Here is an 18,734-nt window from a genome sequence, read left to right on the forward strand (position 1 = left end):
AGTTTCACTAAAGCAGAGTTTATCATAAGAATGTTCCCACTAAAATATGATTAGGCTTCTTGTTTGCCGGATAACACATCTAATGAATCAGGGTGTGCATGATAGCCATGTTTTGTGAACTCAGACACATACCCTGAGGTGAACTGGGCACTCCACCGCCTCAAAGCACTAGCTATTTCATTCCCACCGTAATTTGCACCTGCTTTGTTTTGCCAGCAGCACAAACCCATGCTAGCTCTGGAACTTGGGTCTATTCTAGGAACTTGAAACATGAACAGAGGGAAAAACAAACAATGCAGCACCAGGGAGATCTATGCACTGGATTTAAAGGGTTTTAAAGCATGTCTGAGCATCGCTAAATGGGAAGAAGTTTTCCCTTCCCTCGAAGAAGCCCCATAAGGTCAGAAAATAACATTTCCACATTACAGATGGGCAAGTAAGATATAGATAGAGGTAAAGGCTACAGAGTGACGGAGCTGAGATTCACATCTGCCAGATACTATTCTGTTTCCCTCTGCTCTTATTATACTGTTCATCCACACCCCTTTTCTCTGCCCAGGTCAGTAAGAAAAGCCTTCATTTTACAACTCATACACCTTGTTACTCCTTTAACCTTCAGCTATGATGATGAGTTAACTGTTCTAATGCTCCATGTAACAACACAGCTTTGGAGCTGACCATCAGTGGTCAGTGGCCACTTCACCTAGGTAACTTGCAAGTCATAGAATGGTTTGAGTTGGAAGAGACCTTAAAGATCATCTAGCTCCGTCCCCCCAAATCACTTTTACTTTCATAACTTTCCCTCTTATTTGACTTCAAATCAAGTTTCACTTTCTTTTCTGATTTACATATAGTGAAAATAGTGCTGTTTCAATTTTGTGGCCCTAGGAAATACGCCATTGTTTGACTTCTGGAAAAAAAAAAGAAAGAAAAAATCAACAACATTTGGAATACCTTAAAAGGGGCAAGATACTCAAAATGAAGCAGTTGCTTTCACTGTAAAACCTGATTATCAGTATGGCTTAAGTTCTTGTTCCAGTATCTACAAAACTGTGCATCTTTATCATCACAGCCTTTTCTGTGCTACGTTCTTGCCTGATGCAGTCAACAGAACAAACACATCACATCAAACACAAGCAGCGTGCTGGTTTGAATGCAAATGAAAGACTACCATTCGCTCTTTGATTGTGTCAGGCAGGAGATGATACCTTCCCCACCTTACCTATGGGTAACAAGGGGAGGTTTAACTCAGCAGGACTTGTACAACACTTTGAGATTACCGGTTGGAAGGGTAACTAAAATGGCTGCCAGTAGAGGCAAACGGGGCATTTGTAAAAGAATATTAATTTTGATTTTCTAAAGCAACTATGGCAAACTATTACACGGTAAACAAAGAAGTTACTACTAATGAGACAGCTTATCATCTTACTGTCCCAGAGCGTTAAAACAGACAGTTAAAATATGATTTGAAATTGCAGATTTTCACCCAAATGATTTTAGACCATAGACAAACCATTATAACCTTGGACTAGAGTCAATAAGCAGCTTATACCATAATAAGAAAGACTCCTGATTTTCTCCACATTGTTGTACATAAATACCAGTGAAGACAAGTTCCTTTACCTCCACAGAGACTTGCAGAATACATTAATTAAATAATTTAAACACCAAGAGGTTTAGAACAACACAGAGACTCTTAAAAAAGAAATAAAACATTGTTTTGCCTTCTCGGTGGAAGTCGCCAGAGTGACAGCCCTTGACTACCGTATATCCAGAGAACAAGTGTTACATAGGCAGAAGTTTGAAGTTTCAGACATTTAGCGCTGTGCTTTGAGAACTTTCCATTTCAGAAGTACTTATGTCTTTCAGACTTACACTGCCTGGAGGGAGAAAGTAAATCAGAGATAAGCTTCAAAGATCAGACCCAAAAGTGTGTGTGGGCGTTCAGTATAGCCCATTTAGAGAAAAGAAAAAATCCATTATATTTCTGCCTGTGATGTGAACTGCCTGAAAGTTTGGGATGTTCTGATCTGTCAGCTTCTTTGAGTACACTGTAAAAAGGTGATGCAAATGCCAACTTTGGATCTTAATATCCATTTAGTCAAAAGCAGGAACCATTTGGATTAGGGCTTCGATGGGTGTAAAGATTATTCTGTGTGTGCATACGACTCTTTATTGAGGGAATTGGCCAGCCTAATTGTGGGTTTTGTTAAGAAGTAGCTATTTAGTTTAGGTTCAGGGAGAGGTTCCACAGTTGCAGTGCACCAAGAGAAAGAGCTAACCCTCGCTGCTCAGTGCTGAAGGAAATCTACAGTCAACTTATGGGTCTGTAGATGAAAGAAAAAAAAAAAAAAGAGGAGTTCACAGTTCTCTATGGTTCTAATGTAAACCCAGAGGAAACTCAGAGGTTTTGTCTATGCTCCATCTACAGTTTTTGGGCTTAGTTAAACGTTAGGCTGAAACTGAAACACTGAGAAGGACTGAGAACCCCACATGGATCACGACCAAAGAAAATATTTGCAAAAATTGCCAAGCAGTAAAACCACCAAGTCTTGCATGGCTTTACTTACTGGTTATAAGAAATAGCAAGTACTTTAACGTGGCTTGGGTTTCATCTGACACTGAGGTCGATTCTGAAGTCAATGGCAAAACCTCCGATAACTCCAGTGAAAGACTGGTCAAAGCCAGGTTTTGTATGCTGTCCTTAACAATTTGCACTGGCGATGAAGCCAGGGAAAAGCTGACTTGACTTCCTCTGTGTGTCACAGGTGAACAGCAGTGTTTGGAGAGGGGGTATCTCCAGGGGGGTCAGATATGTGTGTTTGTTGATACACCTAGTGAATGAATCCAAGTCGTAGCACTGCTACGTGGAGAAGAACACCTTCTAATTAATACCACATGTGAGATACATTGGTGCCATTAAACATTTTGTTCTTTTGCCAGGGACAACATGTTTCAAAGAACAGGATAACACCTCAAAATACAAATATTTTGACTGCTACTCTGTGTTTCTTATATGCCTACTTTGTTAACAGTAGAAAGGATTAGTCAAGAAATGATTCATTTCTTCAACTCAGATAACATGGGAGATGATAAAAGATGAATGGAACAACCCACGCGCTGCCCTGGCCTTCTTTACCACTGCAGCAATAAAGATTTACAGAAGTGATACATTTAGCTGGGCAGGAGAGGACAAAAGGAAACCCTGAGTAATCTGGGCCTGGAACCAGAGACACACATCCTATTCCTTTTTCTTTCACTGGCTTTCCCATGTGGCCTCGACCAAATCACTTCACTTTCTGTGCCTCAGCTTCCCTATCCATCAGCTGGAAATAACTGCACAAGTTCCTTGATGTTGGTTGAGATACTTAATTCTTTAGTATCCAAAATTTTGTAGGTGAAGTTTTCCAGAAAACATTTTTTTCCTGACTGCCAGTTCCCCATACAAAGGGAAAAGAAAGGAATTGAGAGAGTTAATAAAATAAAATAAAATAAATGCAACCCTTCCCTCCCCCTCAAATGGACCAGAAGCCTATAAACCAACCAGTTCTTCCTATTCCCAGAGGTGGCTTCCGCAGAAGCATTTTCTTTTACTATGCATCCACTGTAGAGTTTCTTTTCTGCTTGGCTGGGCAATCAGGTATTCAGAGCATAATGTAAATGCTCAGAACACAGAGGCATGAAAACTTGCCAGACAGAAACTCCAAGTGGAGGATTAACGCTTTTTTCCCCCCTCTCCCATGCCCTCCCTTCCCCAGCTCGCCCAGCCCTCTCTCGTCGGCGTCGTCCCCCATGTGTCCCCCCCCCGTTCCCCCCCGTCCCCCATCCCCAAGCCCCCGCACCTCGGGAGCCGCTGCCGACCCCGACCCCCGCTGGTGGCGGCGGGGACACCGGGCGCAGCCGCCCCCCGCCCGGAGCTCCCGTCCCTCGGCTGCTCCCAGCTCCGTATCCCTCTATGGTCGCTGCCGATCTTGTTTTAAAAAGAGAAAAAAAAAAAAAAAAAAAAAAAAAAGGAAAAAAAAAAAGGCAAAGCAAAAACCAAAACAAAACCCAACCAACAAAACAAAACACCACCACAACAACAAAAAACCCTTTATTTCCTGCTTTGCCTCAGCGGCACCGAGAATAGAAGCCTTGACACATCAAATTCTGGGAGCTCACCACTCACCAGGGCTGTGGTTCCTGGTCCAAGCGGTGACGAAGGAGAATCACCTCACAGTCTCTGGAGAGTGGCAAGGCTTGGCTGCTAAGCGCGCCCCGCGCTGATGGGCTTTTTGAGTTCACTGTGTTCCAGAGCGAGTGCCGAGGCAGAGAAATTAGGGAGGGGAGAGGTGGGAAGGAAAATCACTGGAGCCTCTTATGATCAAACTTCCACTAAGCAAGAGGAAATGTCTTATAAATAAACAACAGCAAGAGAAACAAAAAAATCCATCCCGTCCTGCCAGAGGAATGTACATTATTGTCTCTCGACGGAAAACTTTACACCGCACCAGAAGGCAAGAAAGCAGCCATGTCTCCTGAAGCTGCCCTCCCTTACTGGGGAGGAGGGAGGGCAACACAAACTTTAGGAATAAAAAAAAAATATATTGGTAAGTTCATGCGATTTCCCAGTAGACAAACAAAACTGTCCAAATTCAACAGATGTCACTGTTCCAAGGTTTCACGCAGTGCTACATTTCTTTAGAACTGCTCATCGCCTCGCCATTCGGACAGATTCGGGGAGGAAGTTCAAGGCAAGGGGAAGGAGGAGAAGGTCACGGTATACATGTGTGTGTGCACATATATGTGTGTCCTTGTCTATATATATAATACCAACTCTTTATGCATTTTATGATGCATAGCTATAAGAACATTATATATAAGCATTTTTTTTTAAATACATACATGAACAACTCTTCTCCCTCACCTCCTTTTGAGGTTTATGGGCTGGAGACCTTCTGCCTTCACTCTCATCTCACAAGGCTGGAACTGACGCCTACATAAAGCTCACATCGGATTGCACTGCAGGTCACAAGTGACATGAATTTGGTGATTTCAGTACAGTCCCTAGCTTTGCAAAAACTATTGCGTGATTTGGCACAATGCACGGCAAATAGCAGTCTCTTTATGAGGAACCACAGATGGCAACAGAAAGCGTAATTCAAATAATTTATCAAGCATATTTGGAGACCTAGAATGGGGGGATGGCCTGAGTCTATGAGAAACCAGTATGCTACAAGTCATTATTAGGGAGCTTATTAAATCTGCCTGGCATGTACAGCATTAGAAGATCACAGATTGCTGATGAGAGCCGAGATGCTTGGCAATGCTATGTTTTGGGTCATGACTAGAACAGCAGAGTACAGCAGGAGAGGACTCACTTCAAAGGAGAAGGGGGACAAAAGACTAAAAGATCATGAGATGCTGAAAATGTCTTGGCAGTCCCAATTTTCACTTTGTTTCTAGGGGACTCCTCCATTTGAGACAGAGCTGCAATGCATAGTGTGCATAGTGCTCATCCATACCTCTTCCAGATCTCAATGTCCCAAATCTCAAAAAAAAAAAATCCCTAGTCTGTTGAATACCTGAGGACTACTGTATGCGCAAGACACAAATGAAAACTTGTTTTTTAACCTAATTAGCTTTACATCTGTGTGTTCTTGCTGGCGAAGCAATGCTGTCATTGATTTTTGTTAGCAACAATCAGTCTATGAACGCAGGTGGATAAGGCAGAGATATGCTTAAGTCGGAAGTACAGTTGAAAGAAAAACTTGAGAGTATTTAATGCAAAATTTATAATAAAACAGCTCTTTCAGGCTCACATCTTTTGGGCAAGCTATTGTTAAAGCATTTCTAGATCTACAATACCAAGGTGATCTTCATAAAACAAAAGAATTTTCAAGAGATTTCTTAAGACAGAAAAATCAAAGTGACATCACCCATACAACACCTGAGGAGCTGTGAGAAGGAAGGAACTCAACTCGATTATACCAGACTGACTGGTAAATTGTAAATTTGACCACCTGGCTCTTACATGCTAAAATCAAACAATTAAAAACACGTAATCTGAGTCCAAACATTCTTTCTGCCCAACACTATTCACAGTAAAATGACTGACCTAAACCCAAGGTCAGTTTAGCAGCCTAATAGCTGCAGCTTGTTACCTGTGCTCGGATATTTCAGTAAAAATCCTCAAGAAGAAGCTTGGCAAGGGCTTTACTAGCCCATAGCACGTGTTCAGATCACAGGGATCCATGGACAGGCAAGTGTCCACTTCCTGACATCCCTGTGAAGCGCTTCAAGGCAGCATCATAACTGACTCCATTCTCCAAAAAGGGAGAAGACCCAGAAGCCAATGGCTTCTGCTCTGTTTGAGCAGCCACCAGCCGATCGATCTAATCTCACAAGAACTGTTTTGCTCATGTATTGGGTCAGCTCGTCATTCACCTCTCGCTACCAATATGTTTACTAGCATTACCAGGAATATTTAAGATAATTAAGAAAATTTCAAGCGCTTTCAAGTGAAACCTTATTACTGAGAGGTGCCCAGAGAATGAGGTGCTCAGAGAGCAGCAGTGCACAGAGTATAATGGAGCAGAATTTGAAAAAATAATTCCTGACCATGCCCAGTAAAACCTTCCCCATTTCTAAGCAGGAACCACGATTAGCAGGCTGATCAACTGACCTTAGGTTCCCAATAACTTAAGCTGCCTTTAAGGGATTTACATAGATGAAAGTGAAGGCAGTATATGGCCCTCTGTGTTTAATAAGTCATTTGCTAAACAGTCTAGAGATCAATAGCAGACATTAAATTAAGCACTCTGGCATTCTGATTATTTAGTATCATTAAGCATTAGGGATGCCTGAACTATAAAAACAGGGAGCAGAGAACCAAATGAAATCTTCCATTAAAAAAAATAAGCCTATGAGGTTTCTAAAAAATTAGACTAAACAAAACAAAAAAAAAACAACAAAAAAACACACGTGCAGCAAACAGATCACACAACTGTGATCAAAATCTCAGCAAATTCTAACTGTCTGCCTGTCAGCACAGACTATTTCCATTACAGACTTCAGGAGAGATTCTGAATTGTGCCGCTCTTGTTTCACTACCGTTAACAGTGGCCGCTGCCTCAGAACTGCAAAATAATAAGAGCCAGGAGGACAATCATTTTCCTCCGATTTTTTATTTTGACATTTCCCATTTGTGCCCTTTTTCAAAGTTTTAATTTGGTAAAGGCACTTTTCAGCCTGTCTTTTAACAGGTCACTAATAACTTGGGATGCAAGATCTCATATTTCATTTTTTTCTTTTTTTTTTTGCTGCTGCCATCACTAAATATTTCATTTACCTTGAGTACAGCAGACCAGTCCAGAAGATTTTATTTATTTTTTCTTTCTGTAAGAGTGTTTACAGACCAGTTTTTGCAATTCATTATTTTGCATTTGGCTGGTTTGATCCTACCTGTTAAAGTAAAAGTATCAGACTGCCTACAGAAATATTTTCACCGTTTATGTAGTTCGGCACAGTAACTGTACTGACGTTCCTTCTTGGGACCTGACTTCAAATAATTTAATGTAATTTAAAAGCTTTAATTAGGTGACACCTAAAACACATGCTTTATCTACGTAGTATTTTGTAATATTCATAACAGTGTTACACACACAGATATAGATATATAGATATGTGTACACACACACATGTATATATAAAGAAAATAATCATGGTTTTATTTCTCCCTCCTGACTTGGCTGTTAGCTCTTGAACACTAAATGTGTTTGGATGCAGTTCTACACACACAAACACAGAGCTAACCAGAATCCTTTTAAGAACAACAGTACAACCTGTGGGTTTCTCTGCCTGCCTTATATAGCCCTAGAGAGGACAAGCCTCCAAGGGCTCTCCCACACCTTTGCAAAGAAAGGGGGAAGAAACCCACCAGAGGCTTGGAGACACGACTTTTCTCCCCTCATTTCTCCATACAGCTAGAGACTGAGACTAGACCTCGGGAGCAGCTGCTGATAAACACACGGAGGTTAATTCTGTTTTTTGCTCCATTAACCCCTGCTCCACCTCTGTAATCCCCCTCGAGGAGAAAAGATAGCAAGATGACACGGGCGACACAGCCAGACACATGCGACAGGCTGGGCAGCAATACAAGTGGAGTCATACCATGGCACGGCTATCTCTGGACTCCTGGGTTAGAGACAAGTCTCCTTCGCTCCTGTCAATCCTGTCCTCCAAAGTGAACACTTGAAGGATCTCTGCAAGGTAAGCTTCATGGCACTTCCCATCAGCTTCCCCCTCTGCTGTATATTCCTCTGTGTAGGAGGAGATACACAAGCTTTGGCAGTGGATGCAAAGAGAGATAGAGCAGACGAGAGATAAACAGAGAAAGATGAGATAAACCTAGTGGAAAAGTCTTCTCCAGATGTAGCATCCCTATCTATAAATAGATAATCTACTAGTGTCCTCCAGATGCAAACACAGGGTTGAGATTTTTGTTGTTTTCTTGTTTAGTATAAAGCAATTAAAATGTAACAGCCTCTCTAAATATTCCTTTATTAAAAAAATAGGTCATGGACACAGAAGCAGTCAGTCATGGTTTGGAGTGGGCACGCAAACAATTTTCATTTGATTGTGCCCTTGTTTTTGTAACTAGCTTTTCTGCTCTGACCCGCTATACTTACCCTGTCTGCTGCGCTAACCAGCAACATGCCTTTTTAATCTGCCTTCCTGGGGTCTGCATTTGATTACAGCATTCATGTTCTATTTAGATTCTTTTGAATCATGCCCTGTGGTGCTAGCACGAAAGGTGTTATTTATAAAATGAAATTCTGTTGTATTGCAACTTGGATTCAAAGAGGACAAGTAATATTAAATACTTACTTTATTTAATAATATCTTGGATTTATTAACTCAATTTCATTACAAGATTAGAGATGGTAACCTGGAGGGGGTTATTAACTAATAAACAGGCCTCAGGCAACTTCGCCCCATATAAAATAAAATAAATAAAAATACATATATATGCATTTAAATTACTTCCATTCTGAGGGCCCAGATACACACCTCTAGCTCAAAAGAATGGCTTTCTTGACAAATAGTGTTGCAGAGAGATATTGGCTGGAAATCACTAAGCTCACAGTGCCCTTGGTACAACTAGCTATCCTGAGTGAGCGACCCCATTTGGTTGGTTGCACCACGTGGGCTGAAGGCTACCACTCAGCTTTGACAGATCTGATACAGGCTGCAGTTATTTCAAACCACTGTGGGCAGCACATTAGAAACCGTGAAACTCTGCCAATCCATCTGACCCTCCCTGACTTATCCTGTACCGCAGGGCTCACATTTGTAAGATATTCCGCAGCTCTTACTCTCCCAGCATCAGTCCTGCACATTGCAGGACGTACTACAGGAGACTCGCCTCAAGCACGCAGAGAAAACCATAGGCAATGTGCTAGTTCTCTCAAAAACAAGCTTCTGAGCTACTGAAGAGCTTCGCTTTTCAGAAGGAGAGAGCGCAGAAGTTCCTGACTTTGTATACAGTATGATGTGGCTCTATATTCTGATACACAGCTGTTCGTGGCAACTTACATTACATTTAGAACTAGTGCATTTTCTATTCAGTAAGATACAGCATGACTAGCAGCTGAATTTAACCACCTGGCAGCAAGCTGAAACACTTTTGCAAGCATCCCAGCCCACTGATTAAACCCAAGTTAGAAAACTCATAGGAGGCTCAAAGCTCCCTAGAGTACAAGAATATTAAGTTACAATTCTTTGTCCATTTCCTAAACAAAACTAATGAATGCTAATGCACTTAACTCCCTCCTCTCTAAAACACTCCAAGACAAGGCATAGCTTATGTGACTTTGAACCTGTCAGGTCCGTGCTAAAGCCTGAGTCTGATGTGGGAAAATAGAAGAGTGTCAATGTCACAGGTATGACGGGCGGGGAATTCCCACTTGGAGGTGCACGGCTGCTAAAAGCTTTCACCCCACATCTGTTGCAGTTATCTGTGAGTCACCTGCAGTCAGCTTCATTAGACCCAAGGTGTCACTCAAAGAAGACAAGCTATTGCTAGAACAAGAGAAATCAGATTTTTAAGTGTTTGATAGATTAAAAGGAAAGTGTCACGATATGTTAAATGGATATTCAAATACTCTAGGTCCCAGTTTTCAGCTACTTGCAGATCATATGCCTTCACATAAAGCTGGATGCTAGGCAGAGACCAAAAATAAAGGGCGAATGTCTTTTTTTCACTCGTGTGGTGTTGTTCACTGCAGTGACTCAGTGAAATATAAAATCCAGTGCATGCAGATTATGAAAAAATATAAATATTTAATTAATTAAATCTGTCCAGAAATGGATTTGAATTCAGAGCGATCTCTGAAATTCAGGAGAGAACACCTACAGCATGGTCGTGTACAGATATTCCCAAGAGAAACTGAGGTTAAGTAACAGAATTGTATGGAGAAGAGGTTAATTTGGGTCAAAAATGAAGGGAGATTGAGAAACAGATTTATGGTGAAACTTTCAAAGGCAGAAGCAATAATTGCACCCGCAAAAGGCATGTGCATCATTGCTACAAACAAAAACACATGCTTGGACTCTCTACAGGCAATCTGGCATCTGTTTCCCATTCCCTCCCTCCTCCTGACCCTAAGACCTCTTTCTCTGGAATTTTGTTCCATGAATATTCCATAATGCTCTACTCTGCTCCTATTTTCATGAAAAGTCAGTGAAAACACATTAGCTAATAAATGGAAGTTCACAGCATTACTGTCAATCAGTGGTTGGTTTCCATGAGAATGGAGAGATCTCAACAGAGAAAAATAGTGAGGTACAGGCACAAGTGATATTCAGTCTACATATGTTATGCGTACGGACCACTTTGAAACTACTGAACTAACTTATCTGGCATTTGATTTATTACCAAGCTCTCTAGGGTATCTACAAAATAAGCCAAATTTAAACAACATTCAGTTGGGTCATTTTGAAATGAGGCAGAAACAAAATATATTATTGGGTACGTTAGAAATGCTGTAATTCATTCTCATTCTTCCTTTCCTTATTTCTATATGATCAAAACCACCATTAAAAAAGAGAAAAACTGAAGGCTTTTTTTTTTTTTTTTAAATTTCATATCCCCAGGTCTCAAACAAAGTATAACAATTTCAATCCTGAAATAATTAGTGAGAGAAAATTGTAACTGATAACGTGGATTATAAAAGGAAACAATCTCCATATTGTTGATAAGAGTATGCCACTATTCTTGAAATTAATGCAGTCTGTTTACAATGAACAGGCTAGGAGAGTATACCCCATGATGCAAGGAGTATACTCCATGATGTAGATTGTTACAAAGTCTACTGATTTCCAAAAGCAGCTTTACCTTCTGTTATTTTTACCCAGTCAAAGTTTCTTGCATTTTCTCTATAACTAAGCAAAGTAAACTGTGCAGGAATTAAAAAATAAAAAACCCTCATAGTTATTTATTTTTTTTTTTTTTTTGTAAGGAATACCAAAACCAGAAATGCTGCAGAAGGTAGTTTTGTGAACTTTATATTAAAAAGGACTCAGTTTTAAAACATACCCAACTTTGAGACTATTCACATAAAAGCTGGTTTTATTTCTGATTAACCTCATGGAGAATGAGCTTATGGCTGGGGGGAGAGAAATAGGGGCAAAAGAAAAAAAGCACCACCAAACCAAAAACCAGCTGACAGGTACAGTAAAAAAAAAAAAAAAAAACACAAACAAACAAATAAAAAAAACAAGCAACTAATTCCATACAACTGCTTCAGTGTGACGAATCTCAAGAAGAACAAACAAGTGCTGCAGGGCAGATTGTCTGAACAGTGGATGGAAAAATAGGATGAGAACTCAGGGAGAGGACATCACTGGATTAAGCCTGCACGAACTGACATCACTTGGTCTCTCACAGACCCACCAAGTTATAACAAGCATATATGAAATGTCATTTATATGCCTTCTCTCAAATCCCCACTTTTTTTTCCCCGCTCTTTTCATGGAAGAATCTCTCTGAATATATCTACCTAATGAAAAAATTCTCTTCTTTTCCTCAATGAAAGTCTAAAACGTTTCTGGGACAGACCGATTTCTAAGGTAAATGAGAATCGCACTCTAGCCACGTAGCAGGATAATTTTATCCCCCTTGGGATGCTCTCCTTTTGCCTGTGTAAGGTCAGCCTTTGAAGCCCACTCACAGAGCCCTACAATATGTTGAAAGAGCTCTTTAATTAGGCAGCCACCAAGATGAATGTGATACTTTGGTTCCATACGGAGAGTTGGGTACGCCCCGTAGGAAGCCGAAGGGCCCAGTTACAATACAGCTGTAACTCCAAAGCAATCTTGTTTCGTAGTACGCAGGGAAACCACAGTTTAAAAAGGTTGTTAAAATGCCATGGAAGGATGGAGGCCCTGCACAACCATATTACATGTCAGAACAAACAGGCCAACCTCAGTCAAGGCTTTATCCTCTCCATATCTCAGTTTCCCCATACGGCAGGCTGGAAGAATCGTGTTTTTCCACTTCACAGGGATGTTTTGGGAATTATCTGCTTAATATCCAGATTAAAGAAAAAAAGCCTGGGAATGGCAAACTGTGGTGGTGCTGAGTGAGCAGGCCTGCTGCTGTAACGTGGCTGTCGACAGCCGGCAGTAGGTAGCACAGACCTGGTGGAAGAGCCCTCCTGTCGATTTTAAGTTACGTGCACTTTTGTGCCTGTTCTGGAGGCCCCTGGAGATTAAATACTGCTGAGTGCTATTGCACAGTTTGCTTCAGAGAATGAAAAATATACTCTTTTAGCAGTTTTATTCCTTTATCAATTACTACTTTAAGAGACTTGTACTGTATTATTTTATATTGGCCACTTGTAAAAATAATTTATTCCCTGAAGAGTTTTATTCCTTTAACATTTCAAATTTCTGTTCAATGTTTACCATGTGACTGTTTTTGACAGACACTGAATGGAATACTTCATTAAAGGAAATAATACGACAGACTTTTTCTTAGGTACACTTTGACCATGTTTTAAAGTAAAAGACCTGGAGAGGATTTCTAGTAACGGAGAAGGTCTAGTAAATTTTTTTCTCTTTGCAGGTTTGTTTGCATTAATGCATTTTCACCAAGGGGAAAAAAAAAAAAAAACACGACACAGATCTGGTCCAAATTTCTGGTAAAGTGCCAGGCCTATCTATGGAGGACCAAAACCACTTTCCTCCTTTCTTCTGGGTAAATCTCTTATTCTTAAGCTTGCTCCTACCAAGGGCTGTATAGAAGGCTCCTAACATAGAAGTGGGTTCCTTACAGACTTGAAACTCTGTACAAACGCCATTGGGATGAAAATCTGTCAGGTGAGCATAGAGTCACTACTTGGCTACTTAGGAAGCATGCTTTTCAGTAACTCTGACGTTGCCGTGTAGCTCTGCAACTTAAGTTCTCTCTGTAAGTAGCCCAAACCACGATGCAAACAGCTGTCATGATGAGAAAGATGTCCAGGTGGGTTGGAAGGGCACCCTTACTTTGCATTTGGGAACAAGGGATCCTGGATGGAGGAACCCGGGTCACGTTCAGCCTGTGATATCACAGCACAGGGTGACATCACTGTGCATGCCTCAGCTGTCATACACAGCCCAGAATCGATTAAGGATGAAGCCACCTGGGATGAAGCTCATCTAGGGATGAACAGAAGACTGAACAGGACATGCAGCAGAGCAAAGCTGCCATGAGAGCACTGCCGAAAGACAGCTAAGCTTTTTGTGGAGACAGGGCTACACAGACTGATAAAGCCTTTACAGCTCAACAGAAGATCTTGGTTTCATTGCCAGTTCATAATTCAGATCAGATGATGAAAGATTTGCTGAGATTTACAAACCCCTTTAATGAAGGTGGGCCCAGCTCAGAGTAACCCTGGAGCTGTTAAAACGATACCGTGCAGTACTGAAGGTTTTGTACAGCTTCAGCACAAACCCTGGAGGCTATAGAGACTCACCTGAGTTTTGCTTTAGGCTACTAAGTTCAAACAAACTTTGGGAAAAAAGGTTGGCAAAATAAAGCTCCTAGCCGCCACCTTTCATCAGCTGTTCCCAAAGCAGTCTAGACTACAGAGGGATTTGTTAATTTATGATGGCACAACTAGTACAAGGAGGAGGAATGCCTTCTTCAAGATTTTTTAGCATACCAGTGGCAGAGCAGGGACAGAACTCAGGTTACTTGTGGTCTAGCCCACCATCCTTCCCACCAGGCACAATGCCTGAAGAAAATGCTTCTCCTGGACACTGCAAATTAGCAAATTAGCTGTGCAAAGTTTTGGACAACTCTGCAGCAGCTGGAGACACACCATGCCCTCCCCCCCCGCAGCCAGAGACACACCATGTGTCTCCCCCCCGCCCCCCCAGCACCTCCCTTCAGCCCAGTCACATAAGTTTATTCACTGGATCTGGATGAAAAGAAGTGCTTTACTGACTGGAATGACTTGTGTCAATCTTTAGCCCTTTAAAGCACTGACTAATTTTAGTCTTTCTGTGGTTATATGCATTTGTAAACTATTAAAACAGTCTCCCCGGTACATGGAAAACATATGGTTTCAACAATGTTATTCCTTCATGAAGGCCTGTTTCTTCCAAGTTTCCTTTAGTTGTACACTAAGCCTGTTTGTTGTTCAGAATGCTTATTTTTATAACTATTTCTCCTCCCTTCCACAGTTATTTACTTAAATGATATATATGTACATGTGTGTGTATATATATATATTAAAAACACATACATTTACTGATTGAAGATGTAACTACACAGTGCATGTCAGAAAAGAGTACAAAAACTGCTTGTCCCCAGGAATGCATACCCTCTCACAGCTGGTGCACTGCAAGTTTGCAGAAAGCAAATGCAGCTTGTTGTGTGTTTTTTCTTTCTTACACGCTCAGTTAATACGTTAAGAAACAAGGAACAAGAAAGCCAGCCCAGACTGACCTCCATATAAATTCAGAATGAATCCCTACTTTTTATTGAGCCAACAGTCTATCAATGAACATCCATTGTTTCCCCACCACTCCCAAAATATGAAACTATAGCTGTTCTCAGTTTTAATTTTTTTTTTCTTTTTTCTGCGACTATTTTCTGTGTCAGAATGGATTCACTGTAACCACCATTTCTGGCTAGCTCTAAGGCCAACCTGAACTTGCTGAAGAGCTTTCCTCTTGGAATTGAACTCAGCACTCTTGCATTATTCCAAGCTCAAGTAATTTTGTGAACTTGAAGGAAGCTGTGTTTTTCTCTGTTATCTTGCTTGGCAATGCAGACCGCTGTTGGGTAACAGTTAATCTTAACCTTATTTTTACACTTGATGGTTGAAACGGGAGAAGTGGAGAAGACAAGACCAGGCTGGTAACTGGGGAACAGTCATTCTTGACCACCTTGTGGAACAAGGTGCAAATTCCATCAGGCTTCAGAGAAAAAAAAAAATGTAAGCAAGAAACAATTTTCTCAGCATAAAACTAGGTTATGATAAACATTGCTCATCCAGGTCTGAAAAACTACGAGACTAAATCTAACACCTGGAATGCCTAAAAGAGAACAAAAGAATATTGCTTACATCACAGCAGAAAGGTTGCTTTAAAGAAATTCAGACCTGTGTCTCCAGCAAGCATGCTAGACCTACGTTCACTGAATTAGGGGGAAAAAATTAGATAAGTGAGTAAACAGGACAGATCAGAAGCAGTTAATAGCCTAGAAACAGATTTGGAAAAGGCATGGTGACTCTAACAAAACAGCATGGAAAACCTTGTAGGTTGGGTACCATATCACATTGCTGGATGAGGAAAAGCAGAAGCAGGATGAGGAAAAGCAAAAGCCAAACAAGACCATAAATTCATGACAGATACTAGCTGCATTGCCTGATGAATTTTTGAGACATGCTCAAATACTATGACTGGAAAACAATAATCTGTAAAATATAAATGAACATTTTTCTTTTCAGCCTTTTTTTTTCTTGCAATTTACAGATTTCCTTGCAATTTAATCTAATTTATTTACATTAAAAAAAAAATCTGAGTGAATTTATGCTATCAAGATTGGAAACTCACTGCTGTATATGCATCCTTTTTGCATATCAAGATATAAAACATTGCTCCTGCAAAAGTCTGGATGCGACTAAGAGGTCAGAAGGAAACACTCATCCATAGAATCAAAATGAACAAACTAAAGATTTACAGCTCCAACAGTCTGTCCAAGTAGCATGGTTTTACCTCCTAAGTAATATAAGTCATAGAATTTCACTTGGTTATGTCTGCATTCAATTCACAGGGTGAGAGACTTACTCGAATTGTGAGAATGGGAGAAAAAAATAGAAAAGAAATCAAGGAAATGAGTACTAGACTTGGCATGGCAGAATAACTGTGAGTTAAGCAGATGTAATGAAGGCAGAGGACCACTTGAAAAAATAGATGTCTGCATAGTGAGTGGAGGTGCAAAGGTCTTGCAAAAGACCTGATAAATCTGTAACACAAATACAATGAAGAAGCACTAGGACAGCAAGGGAATAAGGAATGATAAAGATGAATTCCCTCTATACCTAAAAGTGAACTAAAAATACAGTAGCAGCAATACAGTAGCTGCTAGGTGAGCACACCGGAACTGCAATGCCTGCATTTTGACCTCTGGGTCTGATGTAAAATTAAGTTTCAAAAAGACAGAAAGGAAAAATGAGCTCGGCCTTCAGATGGGGCTCTGATGAAGGGCTGTTTGCTTTATTTATCCATTCAGATTTTTGCCACTTCTGCTGGAACAGTATGAAGGACAATCACTTAAAGTGCAATGAAATGAGTGCCTGAATGTGAACAGATTCAAAGACAAGATCCATCATGCCCCGACAAACTGTAATGCCAGAACCCTCCGCCATCATCACTCTGTCCGGAAACTGCCCTCAAATATTTGAAACATTCCTGGAATTAACAAATAAGTGCTGATTTGGCCTAGCTCCTTGCTTCCTGGTAACTCTGGCTGGCAATGACTTACAATGGGTGGTATTGTTATGCTGGAGGAATTCTTTTGCTTTTCTTCTTAAATTTCCCAGTGCCAGCAAGAGGAAGACTGACTCATTTCAACCAAAGTGACTCTTGAATCAAAGACCTGAGTAATTTAAAGGAAGTTTTTGTTGTATGCTTGGTTCATCATATCATTCATTGCTTAGATTATTAGGCTTCTAAAGATACAATCAAGCAAACACAACCATTTCTGTTATACTCAGGTACGCATTATTTTTATATTGAAAAGTTGGACATACAGAAACAGTTACGGTGTAGCCTTCTCTAACCTCTCTATCAAAGCCTTTCTATGCTATCTGGAAAGAGCTGTGTAGCACAGTATGTTTAACTTCTTAGAAAACGACAGTAAGAAAGTAAAAATGACAAAAAATATTTGTCAGTTCCCAAGTCATTGAAGCTGCAGTGCTCAGAATTTGCTTTATGCAATATACATAAATGTCAGGTCACAATGCAAAAACTGGAAAAGGAAAATAGAATACTTTCTCCTGTTGTGCTTTGGTCCCATAAAAAAGGCCATAACTCATCACTTAACTGGTGAATGCTTGCTGAACTAAACAGAATAATGTATTTCAAACATCTTTTTAATGAATAAAACTCAATGTAATACTACAGATATCTTCTCTGCTTTTTAAAGCTCACAGATATCGAGCTGTTTGAGGTGAAGTTCATCAGAATGTCTATAGACCATATATCTATATATTTATTCACACATTTTCACAACTAGCTTCCATTTGCAAGGATCCTTCCAATTATTACCTAATCAAGGCTCACAATGGCTCTTTCAGATGGAAAAACAGTGGCAAATGGGTGATGTGATCTGCTCAAGAACATAATAAGAAATCAGTCAGAGACAGTACTGTTGGAAACTTGGATCACTGGGAATCTTTCTTGTGTTTAAAGCATGCTTTCATTATCATAGAAAGCGCTGGCTCAGAACACTCATGTTTCTTTAAGACAAATAAAGTGCTGGTCCTAATATTCAAAAGTGTCTAGAAAGATCAAATTTGCATGAAAGACATGTAACATGCATGGTCCTTTTGCAGAGAAGAAGGAAGGACTGCTATGGATATTTAAATTATGTTCAAGGCTTAACCCCCAGGCCATTAGAACTGCAGATGCTAAATGCCAGTGCTTCCCTTGGATGCATGTAGGCACACTTGTATATTTTTACATATTTATACATAAACTATACATACTGTACATCTCTACATATTCGAACACACACAATATGAAGTGACTAATGTATGATTATTTGGTGGCACTGGTAGCAGCACTGCATACCTGGGTTCCATGAGTGAGCTCAACTCATTCTCTACTGGCCTAAGCAAAGAGCAGCTGGAAAGCATGAAAGTGGCATTCCTGCCATCTTGGCAGGAAGACTGGTGGCTACATTCCCTCTTCTCACATTAATCTCCTAACAGTCCCATACAGTGATCAAAAAGGGTTTATTTTCCATCACTGGGCTAGGCAGTTCAAGTTGAGCCTGAAGTATACTGGAGAGTTCAAGCAGGAAGGATGTGTGTGTAGGTAAGAGGCACAACTAGGGGTTAAGAAACTCTGTGTTCTCAACCAGTATCTTCATGTCACCTGCTACCCATGTCACAGGACAAGACAACAATAATTATTCGCTGCACCTTGGAGACTGAAAGGCTTGCTGCATATGCATACGTATATTCAGGTATGTA

The 18,734-nt window shown here is 40.5% G+C and overlaps 1 protein-coding gene across 8 annotated transcripts in view; it reads right to left on the reverse strand.

Annotated features, from left to right (window-relative positions):
- The window catches only part of LOC308188313 (uncharacterized protein), a 421,245-nt gene that overhangs the window by 146,661 nt on the left and 255,850 nt on the right, over positions 1-18,734 (reverse strand). The window contains exon 1 of one of the 8 annotated variants that reach the window (XR_013945389.1): positions 4,169-14,390. The exons of 6 other annotated variants lie outside the window; for them this stretch is intronic. The gene's annotated coding sequence lies outside the window, so the exon portion shown is untranslated. One more of the 8 variants, XR_013945390.1, reaches the window with a different exon arrangement.

Source organism: Anser brachyrhynchus (assembly GCF_964034855.1).
Source record: "Anser brachyrhynchus genome assembly, chromosome: 1".
Taxonomy (NCBI): domain Eukaryota; kingdom Metazoa; phylum Chordata; class Aves; order Anseriformes; family Anatidae; genus Anser; species Anser brachyrhynchus.